The sequence below is a fragment of the Bubalus kerabau genome, chromosome 16 (genome assembly GCF_029407905.1).
Source record: "Bubalus kerabau isolate K-KA32 ecotype Philippines breed swamp buffalo chromosome 16, PCC_UOA_SB_1v2, whole genome shotgun sequence".
Lineage (NCBI taxonomy): Eukaryota > Metazoa > Chordata > Mammalia > Artiodactyla > Bovidae > Bubalus > Bubalus kerabau.
Genome location: NC_073639.1, coordinates 9,253,113 through 9,269,468, shown reverse-complemented (window position 1 = coordinate 9,269,468; position 16,356 = coordinate 9,253,113). Strand labels below are relative to the sequence as shown.

The following is a 16,356-nucleotide window of genomic DNA, read 5'->3' as shown; positions in this document are numbered from 1 at the left end:
TCTTCCAGGCACGAGTACTGAAGTGGGGTGCCATTGCCTTCTCCAAGTAACAGCTAGAAAATGTAACTCTAGCACCTACAGAACTGGGGACAATAAAATAGAAGGGGCTTCCCTGATAGCTCAGTGGTTAAGAATCCACCTGAAAATGTAGGAGACGGAGGTTCCACCCCTGGGTCAGGAAGACCCCCTGGAGAAGAAAATGGCAACCCACACTAGTATTTTTGCCTGGGAAAACCCACCGACAGAGGAGCCTGGCAGGCTACAATCCACGGAGGTTGCAAAAGAGTCAGACACGACTTAGTGACTAAACGAGATAGAAAGATACTTTTTAAAGTATTAAATTTTATTTTAAAAAATTAGCATAAGGAAGTATTTTAAAATCTACCCTATGTTGATACTAAAAAAAATTAAAAGATTTCAAAGAAAGGCATAAACTTACAAATTAATTTTACGACTTACAAAAGTTGTAAATAATTTTATAATGAACATAGTATGTATCTTTTCTGTCAAATTTCGAGTCAAAATAATTTTCAAAACAAAGTTCAAAAATTCAAGATTAAGCACTAAATATTATAGTGCTCTTGTTATTTGCCATCGCTCAAGATTTGGAAAAGGTTATATATCTCTTTTTTAATCACCTTATTCACTCTCCATTTCACAGATTACAAAACCAAGCTTTACAGAGATTCATTCACCTGCTTATATACGGTAGCTGTCATTGACTGCACAACCCAAGGTCTTTAAAGCATCAAACAGAAAACATAAGACAGAAAATGAAATAGTATACACTAAAACTGATTGCCTCTTTTAGAATTAGATTTTTAAAAAGATGTTTTGAAATTCCTTTTAAAAGAACCAACAGAATAAAAAAATCATCTACTTTAACTAGCAGAAAATGTTACCATTCAAAAACTACAATACCATTTTCTATCACCATTTCTATCATTTGTTTTCTATCACCACTACTGTTAAAATCAAAATCAATCAATCACATCCATCCACAAGCCATGGAAAAGGAGGAAGAAAAAAGTATGTTCGAGACCCAAACAATGAAGTTTATAACAATAAAGCTGTGAGATGACAGGAGAATATCATCATGACTTTGAGGCAGATGAAGATTTCTTAAACAAGACAAAGATAAACACAGCAAACTGGACTTCCTTAAAAAGTTATGTTCTTAAAATGAAAATGCAAGCTACAGAGTAGGAAAGATATTCTCAATGCACATGTCCAAAGGACTCAGGTACAAAATATTTTTAAAAAAGAGAGGGGAAAAAAACATTCTAAATCACCAAGAAAAAGACAATCCGATTTTTAAGAAGAAGACGAAACAAAATTTTACTAAAAAAATAATTTCAAAATCCAACAAACATACTGAAAAGGTCCTCAACATCACTAGTCCTCAAGAAAACACAGATAAACAACACAAGATACTTCTACCCACCAAAATGACTGGGTTTTAATCAAAAAATCAGGGAATACCAAGTGTAAGCAAGCATGTGCAGCAAATGGCATTCTCATGCACTGCACAGAGAAATGGAAATTGGTATAACCAGTATGGAAAATTATGTGGAAATATCTATTAAAGGTGAAGGCTTTAAGGGCTTCCCTAGTGGCTCAGATGATAAAGCATCTGCCTGCAATGTGGGAGACCTAGGTTCGATCCCTGGGTCGGGAAGACCTCCTGGAGAAGGAAATGGCAACCCACTCTAGTACTCTTGCCTGGAAAATTCTACTGACGGAGGAGCCTGGTAGGCTACAGTCCATGGGATCGCAAAGAGTCAGACACAAATCAGCAACTTCACTAAAGGTGAAAATACATATACCCAATGACTAAGCAATACAACTCCTGGGTATATAGTCAATAGAAATGTGTATATTTGTGCACAGAAAGATATGTACAAGATTTATCACAGCAGCATTATTTAAACAATCCAAAACTACACATGACCCAAATGTCCATTGGCAGGAGAAGGGAGAAATAAAGTTTAGCAAATTCATACAAGGGTATCCTAAACCTCAGTGAAAATGAGAAAACCAACGCCATACGCAAAATAGGATACATGCACGAACAGGACACATCGCACAAACACAGTGCTGTATGAAAGAAGCTGGGCAGGGGCAGAAGAAGCGCACATCTAATTCTAGCCTATCAAATTCGAAAACAAGCCAACTAATCTCCCATCGCAAAGTCACAATAGTAAACTGCGGTGAACGAGTTACTTGATTGGGACAGGTCACGGGGAGGCTTTAATTGATGTCTTGAACTAGGGTATGGTTACAAGTTTGTGTGTGTGTGTTCACTTTGCAAAAGTTCATCAATATACAAAAGCTCATCTGTACTTTCCTGTATATAAACTATACTTCAATTATTATTTTTAAGCTTATTAAAAAAAAAAAATAGATGAAAAATCACTTCTCAGTTAAGTAACTCCAGGTCATCATACTAATGGTCTGTAACTCAATAATTTGAAAATCTGGATCTCTTAACAATGTATTTATTTATATAGGCTGCATAAAAGTAAATTAAATACATCTAGTTATTTTGTATTAATAAGTTTTAAGAACAGTTTCAATGTAAAAATAAACTTTACCAAGAAATGATTCCTTATGATTTTCTACTAATAGCAAATGAAGTTTTGCATGAAGTCCTGCTAATGAATATTTCTACATAGGCTCAACTTACATTCACAAATGTATAACTTCACGCATATTAAAAGTGTTAATAGCTAACTCAGAAGTTGATTCTAAAAGCAATCAGATGGCCAAGCCAGGAATCCATAAAAATTCATAAAACCTTTAAGGCACACTACTTGGCCCAGTTTTTCAGAAAATTTTAAGACTTTTAAAAACCAATAACCATTTGAAGAGAAGTCTTTCGGGTAATCATTCCTACATACCTAAAAAATTTTACATTGATATTTACAGTGATACCTTCTTTAACTAAAATATAAAGTTTTATCTGTAGGTCCTTTTTATGTATCTTTCCATTATATTTACCTAAATAACTTTTTTTAATCTTACCGATTTCTCTCTAAATTAAGTATCATTATTTGGTCAGATCTGAGAGCTTTTATCATTGATGGAAAGCCATGTTATTACTCACAACAACCTATTTGTCTTTACCCATGGGGTAGAGTTGTCATGTAAGTCTCAAGATAAAGTTCCGAGGAACAGAATGGCATAGGCCCCAGCAGGTCAGGTCCCTGAACAATTCCCAGAGGAATCCTTTGGACGAACTTTACTGAAGATGACTCACCGAATCCTTACAGTAACTCTGCTCAGTCTTGGGGCGCTTCACCTGTGACTCCGGCCTGATAGAGGCCTCTCCAAATGTCCAGTCAGCACTGAACTGTGGCTCTGAGACACGAGGTGGCACAAGCAACACTTGCCCAAGACTGACTGACTGCATTACTCAACCCACTCTCAGGCCAGGCGCCTGCTTCTAATTCAGATACTTAACCTCTCTAAATTGCAAGTTTTCACTAAGAACAAATTAAGACACACAGTTTCCACATTGGGTAACTTGAAATGAACAAAAGAATTAACTTGAGAGGCACTTTAGAACATATAGGGGGAAAAAACCTGGCTCAAGAGAAGTTTGTCTTATCTACCTAAAAGATAAAAACCCAATTATTGAATGTAAGGAGATCTCCCCAGAGGTCACACATCTCACCAAAAGAAGAGAGACAAACACTAACAGAAGGACCTGAATCATCCCTAAGGGTCTATTTTGAAGCAGAGAGCCAAGAGATCTCATCCTAAATCTAAAGAACCTTCAGGACTAGACACAGGTTCACTAGGAAAACTCTCTAACTTCACAGTCTCTGGTAATATACAAAACATCCCAGAGAGGACAGTAAAGGTGTAAGCAGAACAGTCTTCCCCTAAAACAAAAGGGGATTCAGTGAATTCAGTGACTACACACTGTTCAATCAGCAATAAATCTAATAAAAATTGCTCATGAATGATAACTATATTTATATAAATACTGGTATTTGAAAAATTAGCATCTTTAAATAGTGCTAATGATATGTCTTCTTAGGATTCTGTTATTTTTCATTGTTTTCTACTTTAATTTTAGAGGTGGAAAAGTTAAAGCCAGATTGGTGAAAAATATTTAAAAAGCAAGGTTACAGCTAGTCAACAGTTTTAAGTTGTTACATAGATATCAGATCTTAAATTATCTGAAACAAAGTGTTTCAAATCACTTTTCAAACTGCCCACCACACATTCAATTTAGCCAAATTAAAATATTTCACAAACCAACCCAGTCAAAATTAATAGTTTACCCCTACCTTATAGAGAAAGGGAAAGAGAAGTCGCTCAGTCGTGTCTGACTCTTCGCGACCCCATGGACTGCAGCCCACCAGGCTCCTCCGTCCAAGGGACTCTCCAGGCAAGAGTACTGCGGTGGGGTGCCATCGCCTCCTCCAAGAACTAAATGCTTATAGAGAACTAAATGCTATTTTATCTTCCAAGTATTCAAAAAGCTTCAACTATTATAATTTTTTGTAAAAGATGTAAATTTTTACTTTAAAAACCTCATGCTGCACTTCTATTTCCATAATAAAGACACAGCACTCAGTACTTATCCTCTCAAGCTTCTTGCCTGATGGCTGCAAAACTGCACAGGATTGCTTACACAATACCTCAAGAAGTTTCAAAAAAATCTCTCAATGTTCTAATGACAGTCTCATAGATACTACCAACAAATTTAAAGAGAGACTCAAAAACATCTTCCTTTCCCCAGTTATTAAAACGTGATATGATGTAAGTTTCAGTACAACTCACCTGCATTTTTATAATCATATTCACTACACAATCATACCTTCATCAAGTTATGCTCTGATCATTTTTCTTCAACACTTCCACAATTTTTCAAAGTATTTCTAAAAGTATTCACAGTTCTAGTCAACTGCCAATTTTTACAACATACTTCTTATTAAGCCTGGATCTTATATCTTTCATATCCCTTAAATCAACACAAGTCCCAGTTGATCATTTTATTGCAGTAACATATAACCACTGTGGAGAATGTCCTCCTTTTGCAGTTCAATTGCACAGCTATTGTTTAGTTGCTAAGTCGTATCTGACTCTGTGATCCCATGGACTGCAGCACGCCTGGCTTCCATCCTTCACTATTTCCCGGAGTTTGCTCAAACTCATGTCCGTTCAGTCAGTGATGCCATCCAACCACCTCATCTTCTGTCACCTTCTCCTGCCCTCAATTTTTCCCAGCATCAGCATCCAGCATCTATTCCAATGAGCTGGCTCTTTGCATCAGGTGCCAAAGTACTGCAGCTTCATCTTCAGCATTAGTCCTTCCAATGAATATTTAAGACTGATTTCCTTTAGGATTGATTGGTTTGATCTCCATGTTGTCCAAGGGACTCTCAAGAGTCTTCTCCAGCACCACAGTTCAAAAGCATCAATTCTTCAGCACTCTGCCTTCTTTATGGTCCAACTCTCATATCTGTACATGAATACTGGAAAAATCATAGCTTTGACTATCCTCACCCCTTTGTCAGCAAAGTGATGTCTCTGCTTTTGAATGCGCTGTCTAGGTTCGCCTCAGCTTTTCTTCCAAGGAGCAAGCGTCTTTTCATTTTATGGTTGCAGTCACTGTCCTCAGTGATTTTGGAGCCCAAGAAAGTAAATTCTGCCACTGTTTCCATTTCCCCTCATCTATTTGCCATGAAGTGATGGGACCGGATGCCATGATCTTCATTTTTTGAATGTTGAGTTTTAAGCCAGCTTTTTCACTCTCCTCTTTCACTTTCATCATCTCTTTAGTTACTCTTAGCTTCCTGCCACAAGGGTAGTATCATCTGCATATCTGAGGTTATTGATATTTCTCCCAGATTATTTATTATCAATAATAATTGATATTATTCCAACTTGTGACTCATCCAGCCCGGCATTTTGCATGATGTCCTCAGCATATAAGTTAAATAAACAAGTTAACAATGTACAGCCTTGATGCACTCCTTTCCCAATTTTGAGTCAGTCCATTGTTCCATGTCCAGTTCTAACTAACTGTTGCTTCTTGATCTGCACACAGGTTTCTCGGGAGACAGATAGGATGGTCTGCTATTTTCATCTCTTTAAGAATTTTCCACAGTTTGTTGTGATCCACAAAGTCAAAGTAGCAACTATAATATAAACATGGCAAAAAACCACCTTTTTTGGTAATTACCTAGCTATACATAGGAGAGAGGAAACAAATAAAAATACTATCAACACTGTAAAAGCTCCACAAAAAGGAAAAGTTAATTGTAGTACAATTTAGTTTCGGTACACTATTCATCCCTTTTGGGCTTCCCTGGTGGCTCAGATGGTGAAGCATCTGCCTATGATGCAGGAGATACGGGTTTGATCCCTGGGTCAGGAAGATCCCCTGGAGAAGGAAATGGCAACCCACTCCAGTATTCTTGTCTGGAAAATCCCATGGACGGTGGAGCCTCGTAGGCTATAGTCCATGGGGTCCCAAAGAGACAGACACCACTGAGAAACTTCACTTTTCACCTTCTTTTCTTCATCCCTTTTACGGATCACAGTCTTGTTGTGGCAAAAGGGCTTGCATAACTCAATGAAGCTATGAGTCATGCTGTGCAGGGCCACCCAAGACAGACAGGTCACAGTGAAGAGTTCTGACAAAACATGGTTCACCAGCAAAGGAAATGTCAACCCACTCCAGTATTCTTGCCTGGAGAACCCCATGGACAATATGAAAAGGTAAAAAGACATGACTCCAAAAGATGAGCCTCCAGGTCAGAAGGTGTCCAGTTTGCCACTGGGGAAGAGCAGAGGGCAGTTACTAATAGCTCCAATAAGCATGAAGCAGCTGGGCCAAAGTGGAAACGATGCTCAGCTGCGGATGTGTCTGGTGGTGAAAGTCAAGTCCTATGCTATAAAGAATAATACTGCATAGGAACCTGGAACGTTAGGTCTGTCAATCAAGGTAAATTAGATGTCGTCAGACAGGAGATGGCAAGACTGAACATCGGCATCTTAGCAATCAGTGAACGAAAATGGATGGGAGCGAGAGAATTTAATTCCAATGACCATCATATTGTTGTTTAGTCACCAAGTCACGTCCGACACTTTTGAGACCCCATGGACTGCAGCCCGACACTTTTGAGACTCCTCTGTCTATGGGATTTCCCAGGCAAGAACACTGGAGTGGGTTGCCATTTGCTTCTCCAGAGGATCTTTCAGACCCAGGGATCAAACCCACATCGCTTGCATCTTGCACTGGCAGGCAGATTCTTTATCACTGAGCAACCAGTTGGTACAAAAGTAACTGTGGTTTAAGACTGCAAATTTTAAATCATCATAACTAGGTTACAAAGAGTCAGACATGACTAAACGACTGAACAACAACAAGGCTCAAACACATCTCTATTAATCAAAGGAGAATTCATTACAATCAACACATTTTTGCCAACAAGAAAAAAGTTGGTTTATTCCTGTAGTTTAAAAATCCAGGCTTCTAGATTCAACGAACACTTGGAAAGCATTTTCTGCCTCCTGGTGGTTGTGGAAGTGTTTTCCCTGCAAAAAAAGTTGTCAAGATGCTTGAAGAAGTGGTGGTCAGTTGGCAAGAGGTCAGGTGAATATGGTGTATGAGGCAAAACTTCATAATCCAAGTCATTCAACTTTTGAAGCACTGGCTGTGCAACATGCAGTGGGCACTGTCATGGAGAGTTGGACCCTTCCATTGACCAAGACTGGCTGCAGGCATTTGCAGCATGTCATCAATTTGCTGAGCATACTTCTCAGATGTAATGGTTTCACCAGGATTCAGAAAGCTGCAGTGGCTCAGAACATCAGCAGATCACCAAACAGTGGCAGTGACCTTTTTTGGTGCAAGTTTGGCTTTGGGAAGTACTTTGGAGCTTCTTCTTGGTTCAACCACTGAGTTGGTGGTTGCTGGTCATTGGATAAAATCCACTCTTCATCTCACATCACAATCCAGTCAAGAAATGGTTCACTGCTGTTGCAAAAATAAGAGAAGACAACACATGAAGATAATGATTTTCTTTTTTTTATTCAGCTCATGAGGCACCCACTTATCAAGCTTTTTCACCTTTCCAATATGCTTCAAGCGCATAATGACCGTAGAATGGCTGACACTGAGTTCCTTGGCAAATTCTCCTGTAGTTGTAAGAGGATCAGTTTCAATGATTCTCTCAATAGGTCGCTGTCACCTTCCTAGGGCCGGCCACTGCACTCCTATCTTCAAGGTTCTCGTCTCCTTTGCAAAACTTCTTGAGCGACCACTCCACTGTACATTGGTTAGCAATTCCTGGGCCAAATGCACTGCTGATGCTGCAGGTTGACTCTACTGCTTTACGACCCATTTTGAACTCAAGTAAGAAAATTGCTTGAACTTGCTTTTTGTCTAACATCATTTCCATTGTCTCAAATAAATATAAAATAAACAGCAAGCAATGCCATTAACAACAAAAAAATACAAGAAACGCATTTTAAAATGATGTGTTAACATAACCACACTTACTTAATGTATTCCAACATCAAATGGCAAATTTCAACAATGCAAAAACTGCAGTTACATTTGCACCAACCTAACACATAAAACGGAGAAGGCAATAGCACCCCACTCCAGTACTCTTGCCTGGAAAATCCCATGGATGGAGGAGCCTAGTAGGTTGCTTTCCATGGGGTCGCTAAGAGTCAGACACGACTGAAGTAACTTAGCAGCAGCAGCAGCAACACATAAAAGTTGCAATGCTGAGCCAAGAAATGAATAGATATAGCAGACAACACTAATTTTAAAAGCTACTGTAAGAACAGACATTCCAAGTCCAAATACTCTAGCTAATGAAACTCTCACCAAAGGGAAAAAAATCCACAAAACATAAACCTGTAAAGTAATATTCCAAAATAAATCTGTAACAGCCTTCATACATATCTTTTAACATACTGAACCAAAAATCAAAACTATAAATGGACAAAACACAACAAGATATGAAATAAGAATTGACTGCACTCAAGCAGAGGGAATGGAGAAAAAGACAAATCACTTTTTAAATAAGTAGCAAAAGGACCTCCCTGGCAGTCCAGTGGTTAAGACTCCAAGCTTTCATCACAGGGGGTGCAGGTTAAATCCTTGGTTGGGGAACTAAGACCTTATCCACATGATGGTATGGCCAAAAAATAAGAAATAAAAAGGAAGGTTGGATTCAAGTAAAAATACAAAGGAAAATAAGAAACAAGAGATCAGCCAAGAGAATAAAAATACTGAAGAAAAAATGACCGGAAAAAAAAATTAACATAGATCTGTAAAGAAGCTATAACAAATGTATAAGAGAAAACTCTGAAGAATAGAAATAAAATAAAGGAACTAATATTTAAAACTGTAACTTATAAAGTCTCTCCAAAACAAAAACTAATGTGTATTTACTTGTATGCTGTGGTGGGCAGGAAGAACTACAAAGTATGTGAATTGTAGCAACAAACATACTGCATACTTGGAAAAACCCAGAATAACAAACTACAAAACACAGCCTAGCAAAACTTCAAAAGAAGTAAGGAAAAAAATCTTCGGATCCTCCAGAAAAAACACCAAGCCTCTTACACAGGACAGAAAGCAAGGCTGGCATCTGGTTTCTAAATAGCAACATTCAAAGTAAAGTAAAAGTGTAGCATCTTCTTCAAGAAACCCAAGTAATGAAAGTATAAACCAAGGATTTTATATCCAGTCAGGTACCTTTATAACTACAGAACTAGAGATTTAAACATGCAAGAACTCTGGGAATGTATTATTCAGAGCCTACTCAGAGCAATCTACAAAAGAAGGAGATTTACCTCATTAAAAGTAGACAGTGAAAACTTTGGCAAAAACTTTACTAAACAATGGGATAAACACTGAATATATTTAATTTTAGATATATTACTAAAACAAAGATATAGACAAAGAATGAAGATGGGTATTTAAATATTGTATTCTCTGACAAATTTTAATGGAATTTTTTTTTAATATGAAGAAAACAGAAGTAAAAAACTAAAGAATCTGCTCACTGGCATTGAACAGGTAATAACTGAATGTCAGAGGATATTCATTTAATGCAGACAAAGCAATTATCAGCAGTCTAAGTTCTTTGCCTAAAGGGACCCTAATGATATCATAAGAAAATATTAGTATAAAGTTAGCCATTAAAACAAAAATATCAACTAAGAAAATAATCTTCAAAAAGAGTAAAGAAACAGCCCATAGGAAAAGAAGAAAAAAAGTAAATACAGCATAAAACAGTAAAAGCAATGTAAAAATTAGAAGAAACACTGTCATGTCAAGATATAAAAATAGGCTTCACTCTATTTCCCAGGTGGCTCAGAGATAAAGAATCTGCCTGCAATGCAGGAGACATGGGTTTGATCCCTGGGTCAAGAAGGTCCCCTGGAGAAGGAAACAGCAACGTTTACGTAAAAGCATCTGCCTACAATGCGGGAGACGCAGGTTCGATTCCTGAGTGGGGAAGATCCCTGGAGAAGGAAATGGCACCCCACTCCAGTACTCTTGCCTGGAAAATCCCATGGACGGAGGAGCCTGATAGGCTATAGTCCATGGGGTTGCGAAGAGTCAGACACAACTGAGCGACTTCACTTCACCAGTATTCTTGCCTGGAAAATCCCATGGACAGAGGGGCCTGGAAGGCTACAGTCCATGGGGGTCCCAAAGACTCAGGCAACTAAACAGCAGCTCTTCTATTAAAAGGAAAAAGCTTCAAACTACTTATTTGAAAATAGTATTTACAAAAAGAACAAATATATATATACACATATATACACACACATATATATATTTAGGATTAAACATAAATGTGTAAAATTTCTATTAGGAAAGCTATAAAACACTTCTGAAAAATACAAATGAAAAGACATCCCCTATTCTCTTGGAAAGGATGACTAAGCTTCATAAAGATACTGAGTTCCCTAAGTTGGGCTTCCCTGAGAGCTCAGTTGGTAAAGAATCCACCTGCAATGCAGGAGACCCCATTTGATTCCTAGGTTGGGAAGATTCCCTGGAGAAGGGATAGGCTACTCACACCAGTATTCTTGGGCTTCCCTTGTAGCTCAGCTGGTAAAGAATCTGCCTGCAATGTGGGAGACCTGGGTTCACTTCCTGGGTTGGGAAGATCCCCTGCAGAAGGGAAAAGCTACCCATTCCAGTATTCTGGCCTGGAGAAGTCCTGTATAGTTCATGGGGTCATAAAGAGTAGGACATGACTGAGTGACTTTCACTTTCACAAATTAGTGATCAACATTATTCAAATAAAAATAACAACAAATGTTTTCCTAGAGCTCAACAAGCTGATGTTCAACTTCACTCATACAGAATATGTACACACAGTATTCTGCTTGTATAAAATAATAATAGGAATAAATACACAAACAGCAATGCATGAACATATAATATTTTGTTTATAATATAAACATATAACGCTTATTTTTTTTTACAAAAGGAAACACAAGGATAAACCAGAAACTAATGAAACTGGTAACCTACAGAGACTGAAAAGAGAAAACAGAGAAGGAGAAGGAAGGAAGACTTTTCAGAATGCCTTTTTATATAGTTTTGACTCTTCGCCATTTTACTATTTTACAAGTCTCAAAAAAATTTTTAAATGACTCAATGATGGAGGGAGGGTTAAAACCAAACACAAGCAAAAAGAAATAAACCTTAGGGTTTATCAAAGTAGTGATATAAAAATATTTAATTAATTAAAATAATTTATGAGCACAGTACTCTGATATATACCTTCACTGGGGAATGATATGAACACTACACAGAAATCTTAAACTTTCCTCATTACTAGGGTTACTGTTGGCAGTGGTTTGGTGTGCCAATTTCAATATTATTATACCATGGACATTAGAGGACAAAGTAAATGAATAAATGTATATTGATGTGACTGTTGACCAAGATCCTCACCTTGGGAGAGGAGAGATCCAAACATTAAACAGGAGAAGAACCTTGGGTACTGGGTACAATCAGTACCCAAATATTAGTAGTTTTTTTTAGTATAATTTCTGGCTTCCTGCCCCATGAACAGACTCCCCAGAAGCCTGACCAGTAACATATAACACCTCCTGACCTCACAAGGCAGTTTGTAAGTATTCAAGAATAGGAATGGGGATTCCTGGACAAACAGCTGTTTCCAGATCTAGGGGCAGCGAAAGCAAAAGGTAATAAGAATGGAACACTTTGTTGTGCCAGAAAGTAAACAGTGCTCTAAAGCCTTCCAGGCATCTCCATCCGTGGGATTTTCCAGGCAAGGGTACTGGAGTGGGGTGCCATTGCCTTCTCCCTCTAAAATGATGGGACATATCAAAGAAACATAAAAATCAAGTTGAATGAGTTCCTGCTACTAAATTTTAACATTCTGAGACTTGAAAAATAACAGTAATAGATCTCAAGCCCACTGAACAAAAGAAGAATCCATGAGCCCACAAATGACAGTGAAAAAAAGGAGAGCACAAGCTCTGCCAGCTAATAAATGTGGGAAGAATAACAAACAAGAGAATCATCATTTTTTAAGCATCAATATAAACAATGGTTCAGGTAAAAATTAACAAAGGATATTAAAATCACTGGCTAAAAGATTATTTAGAAACAGTATTAATTTAGCCTGAAGGCATGGATTAATCACCAAAGGGAAAAATACCTTTGTAATACCTTTACAATAGAGAAATTTGGCAGCACCAGATAAACCAAATAATCTACTTTAATCACAAATAATGGGACAAATTAAGAATACAAAGGTTAAAAAAAGCAAACTTTAAATGCATACATGTATCAACAGGCTTCCCAGGTGGTGCTAGAGGTAAAGAATCCACCTGCCAGTGCAGAAGACCCAAGAGATATAGGCTGGGAAGATCCCACGGAGAAGGACATGGCAGCCCACTCCAGTATTCTTGCCTAGGAAATCCCGTGGACAGAAGAGCCAAGAGGGCTACAGTCCATGGGGTCGAGAAGAGTTAGTCATGATTCACTGACTGAGCATGCAATAGGCACACACATGTATCAACAGGACTCAATCTTGCAATGAACACTGAGTGAACAAAGCACAAATGTATGTAAACAACATGATACTACTTATTTACATTTTAAAACCAAATCAATACTACTTTATACAAATGTGTGCATAGAAGTATAATAAACTTATATCTTCAGACTAGCAATTGCAAGCAAAAGAATGAGAGTGATAATTTTCAGCCATCAGTTCAGTTCAGTCGCTCAGTTGTGTCTGACTCTTCGCGACACCATGGACCACAGCACGCCACGCCTCCCTGTCCATCACCAACTCCCGGAGTTGAGTCAAACTCATCTCCATCGAGTTGGTAATGACATCCAACCATTTCATCCTCTGTCGTCCACTTCTCCTCCCACCTTCAATCTTTCCCAGCATCACGGTCTTTTCAAACGAGTCAGCTCTTTGCATCAGGTGGCCAAGGATCGGAGTTTCAGCTTCAGCATCAGTTCTTCCAATGAACACTCAGGACTGATCTCCTTTAGGTTGGACTGGTTGGATCTCCTTGTAGTTCAAGGGACTCTCAACAGTTCTTCAACACCACAGTTCAAAAGCATCAATTCTTCGGCGCTCAGCCTTCTTCACAGTCCAACTCTCACATCCATACATGACCACTGGAAAAACCATAGCCTTGACTAAACGCACCTTTGTTGGCAAAGTAATGTCTCTGCTTTTCAATATGCTATCTAGGTTGGTCATAACTTTTCTTCCAAGGAGCAAGCGTCTTTCAATTTCATGGCTGCAGTCACCATCTGCAGTGATTTTGGAGCCCCAAAAAATAAAGTGTCTCACTCTTTCCATTGTTTCCACATCTATTTGCCATGAAATGATGGGACCAGATGCTATGATCTTAGCTTTCTGAATGTTGACTTTCAAGCCTACTTTTTCACTCTCCTCTTTCACTTTCATCAAGAGGCTCTTTAGTTCTTCTTCACTTTCTGCTATAAGGGTGATATCATGTGCATATCTGAGGTTATTGATATTTCTCCCAGCAATCTTGATTCCAGCTTGTGCTTCATCCAGCCCAGCATTTCTCAAACTTGTATGTACTCTGCATATAAGTTAAATAAGCAGAGTGACAATATACAGCCTTGACATACTCCTTTTCCTATTTGGAACCAGTCTGTTGTTCCATGTCCAGTTCTAACTGTTGCTTCCTGACCTGCATACAGATTTCTCAAGGGGCAGGTCAGGTGGTCTGGTATTCTCATCTCTTTCAGAATTTTCCACAGTATATTGTGATCCACACAGTCAAAGGCTTTGGCATAGTCAATAAAGCAGAAATAGATGTTTTTCTGGAACTCTCTTGCTTTTTCCATGATCCAACGGATGTTGGCAATTTGATCTCTGGTTCCTCTGCCTTTTCTAAAACCAGCTTGAACATCTGGAAATTCACAGTTCACATATTGCAGAAGCCTGGCTTGGAGAATTTTGTGTATATCTTTATTTTAAAAGTTCTGAAACAATTATGTGTGTGTGTATGCTAAGTCACTTCAGTTGTGTCCGACTCTGTGCAACCCCATGGAATGTAGCCCTCCAGGCTCCTCTGTCCATGGTATTCTCCAGACAAAAATACTGGAGTAGGTTGCCATGCCCTCCTCCAGGGCATCATCCCTACCTGGGGATCAAACCAAGGTCTCTTACATTTCCTGTTTTGGTAGGCGGGTTGTTTATCACTAGCCCACCTGGGAAGCCCCCTGAAACAATTACAGCAAAATATAAGTATCCGTTAATTTGGTCAGTATGGATACATGAGTATTTTACATTCATTCCTGTAATTTTTACACTTTAAAGTATTCCATCATTTAGAAATGTAAAATTTTAAATGAATTTTTACTATACAAAACTCTGAATTCTTTTACACACCTATACAATACTTAGCTCTGTAATTCTTGTTGTTTAAAATACTGTTCTCAAGAACTTTAATTTTGAAGCAGGCTCCCAGTGTCTCCTTCTACTTTATTATCTGATGTAAATTAACAGGAGCAAACTAGCCCTTTCAAAATGATTCTTAAAAGCAAAATGCATTTCATTTACCTGAATAAAAAATAACTTGGAAGATATGACATCTGAGTGGCATTACACCATCTCTAAAGCTAAACAATTTCTGTAGCTCATATTGCTCTCAATATATATCACCATTTTGAGAACTGAAAGTTTATCTATTCTAATAATTCAGTTTTTTAAATCATTTTGACCTAAATCTACCTTCCCATCCTATTAAAGTCATTACTTTAAATACCAATCAATAAGTCCAAAAAAATCTACTGTTGTAAAATTGGTGCACAAAGATTTTGAAAATTCAAATTTTACATGATTTGATAAGTTAGTTCCTCATCACATTCCTTATAATGCTTTCATCTATTTGTAAAAACTTTCTATTTTTTGCTTAAGAGAAGGTCAACGGCTTTCACTTCACTACTCCAACATAATCATGAATTGAAATAAGAACTCTAAGCACTCTGGACCGACAAAGCTACCAGTATGCCTAAGCCAGTAAAGCAATTCGTTCATTAATGCAGCTAATAAAGCAACCTTTTGTTAGTCTATGAAACATCAGAAACCTCAGAGATCTAACTTTGCAATTTTTTCCCGTTTTTGCTGTATGAACTTGAAAATTCCCTTACATGCCATTTGCTTTAACAACTAAAACTTAATCATTTGAGAAATTTGACCTTCCATTTGAGGTAATTTAATAACATATTAGTTCCAACTTCAGAAAGTGGTTCCTAGATCAAACTACTTTTCTTTTCTTTTATTTAATTAATTACTGTCTCCTGTTTTCCCATAGAGCCAAGTTGTGTAGACATCTGTGCCATCTTCTCATAAGCAACTAAGCAACAACCCCTATAAATATTCTCCAAATGAAGAACAAAAATGTTCATTTACCCAATCAGCATTAATCAATCAACTATAGTAAGCAAGGCACAGATGATACTAAGATTAATATATAATCCTTGCCCTCAAGCACTTAAAGGAATGAGACAGGCATCTTAAAAAAACTACTATAACATAGCTTATAACAGTATTAACTACTAAATAAAATAGCATGAGGGATATAATTCATTGAGCTTAAATGACTAAATAAAGGCAAGTATACTTTAGGCTTAATGAATAACTTATATACAAAAAGATACATGAAATAGCACAGTAAATTCAGAAATTCTTAATTAATGTAGTAAGGCTAGAATGTAACATGCATGTAGGGAAATGCACGTATGCTCTTGAAAGGTCATGTTTCTATTCTCTAAAATTTAGACTTTATTCTATGCAATGGGTAGACATAAAACGATTTTAA

General features: G+C 37.6%; 1 protein-coding gene across 6 annotated transcripts in view; it reads right to left on the bottom strand.

Moving 5' to 3' along the window:
* The window catches only part of FBXW7 (F-box and WD repeat domain containing 7), a 230,246-nt gene that overhangs the window by 159,786 nt on the left and 54,104 nt on the right, over positions 1–16,356 (bottom strand). The gene's annotated exons all lie outside the window — the stretch shown is intronic.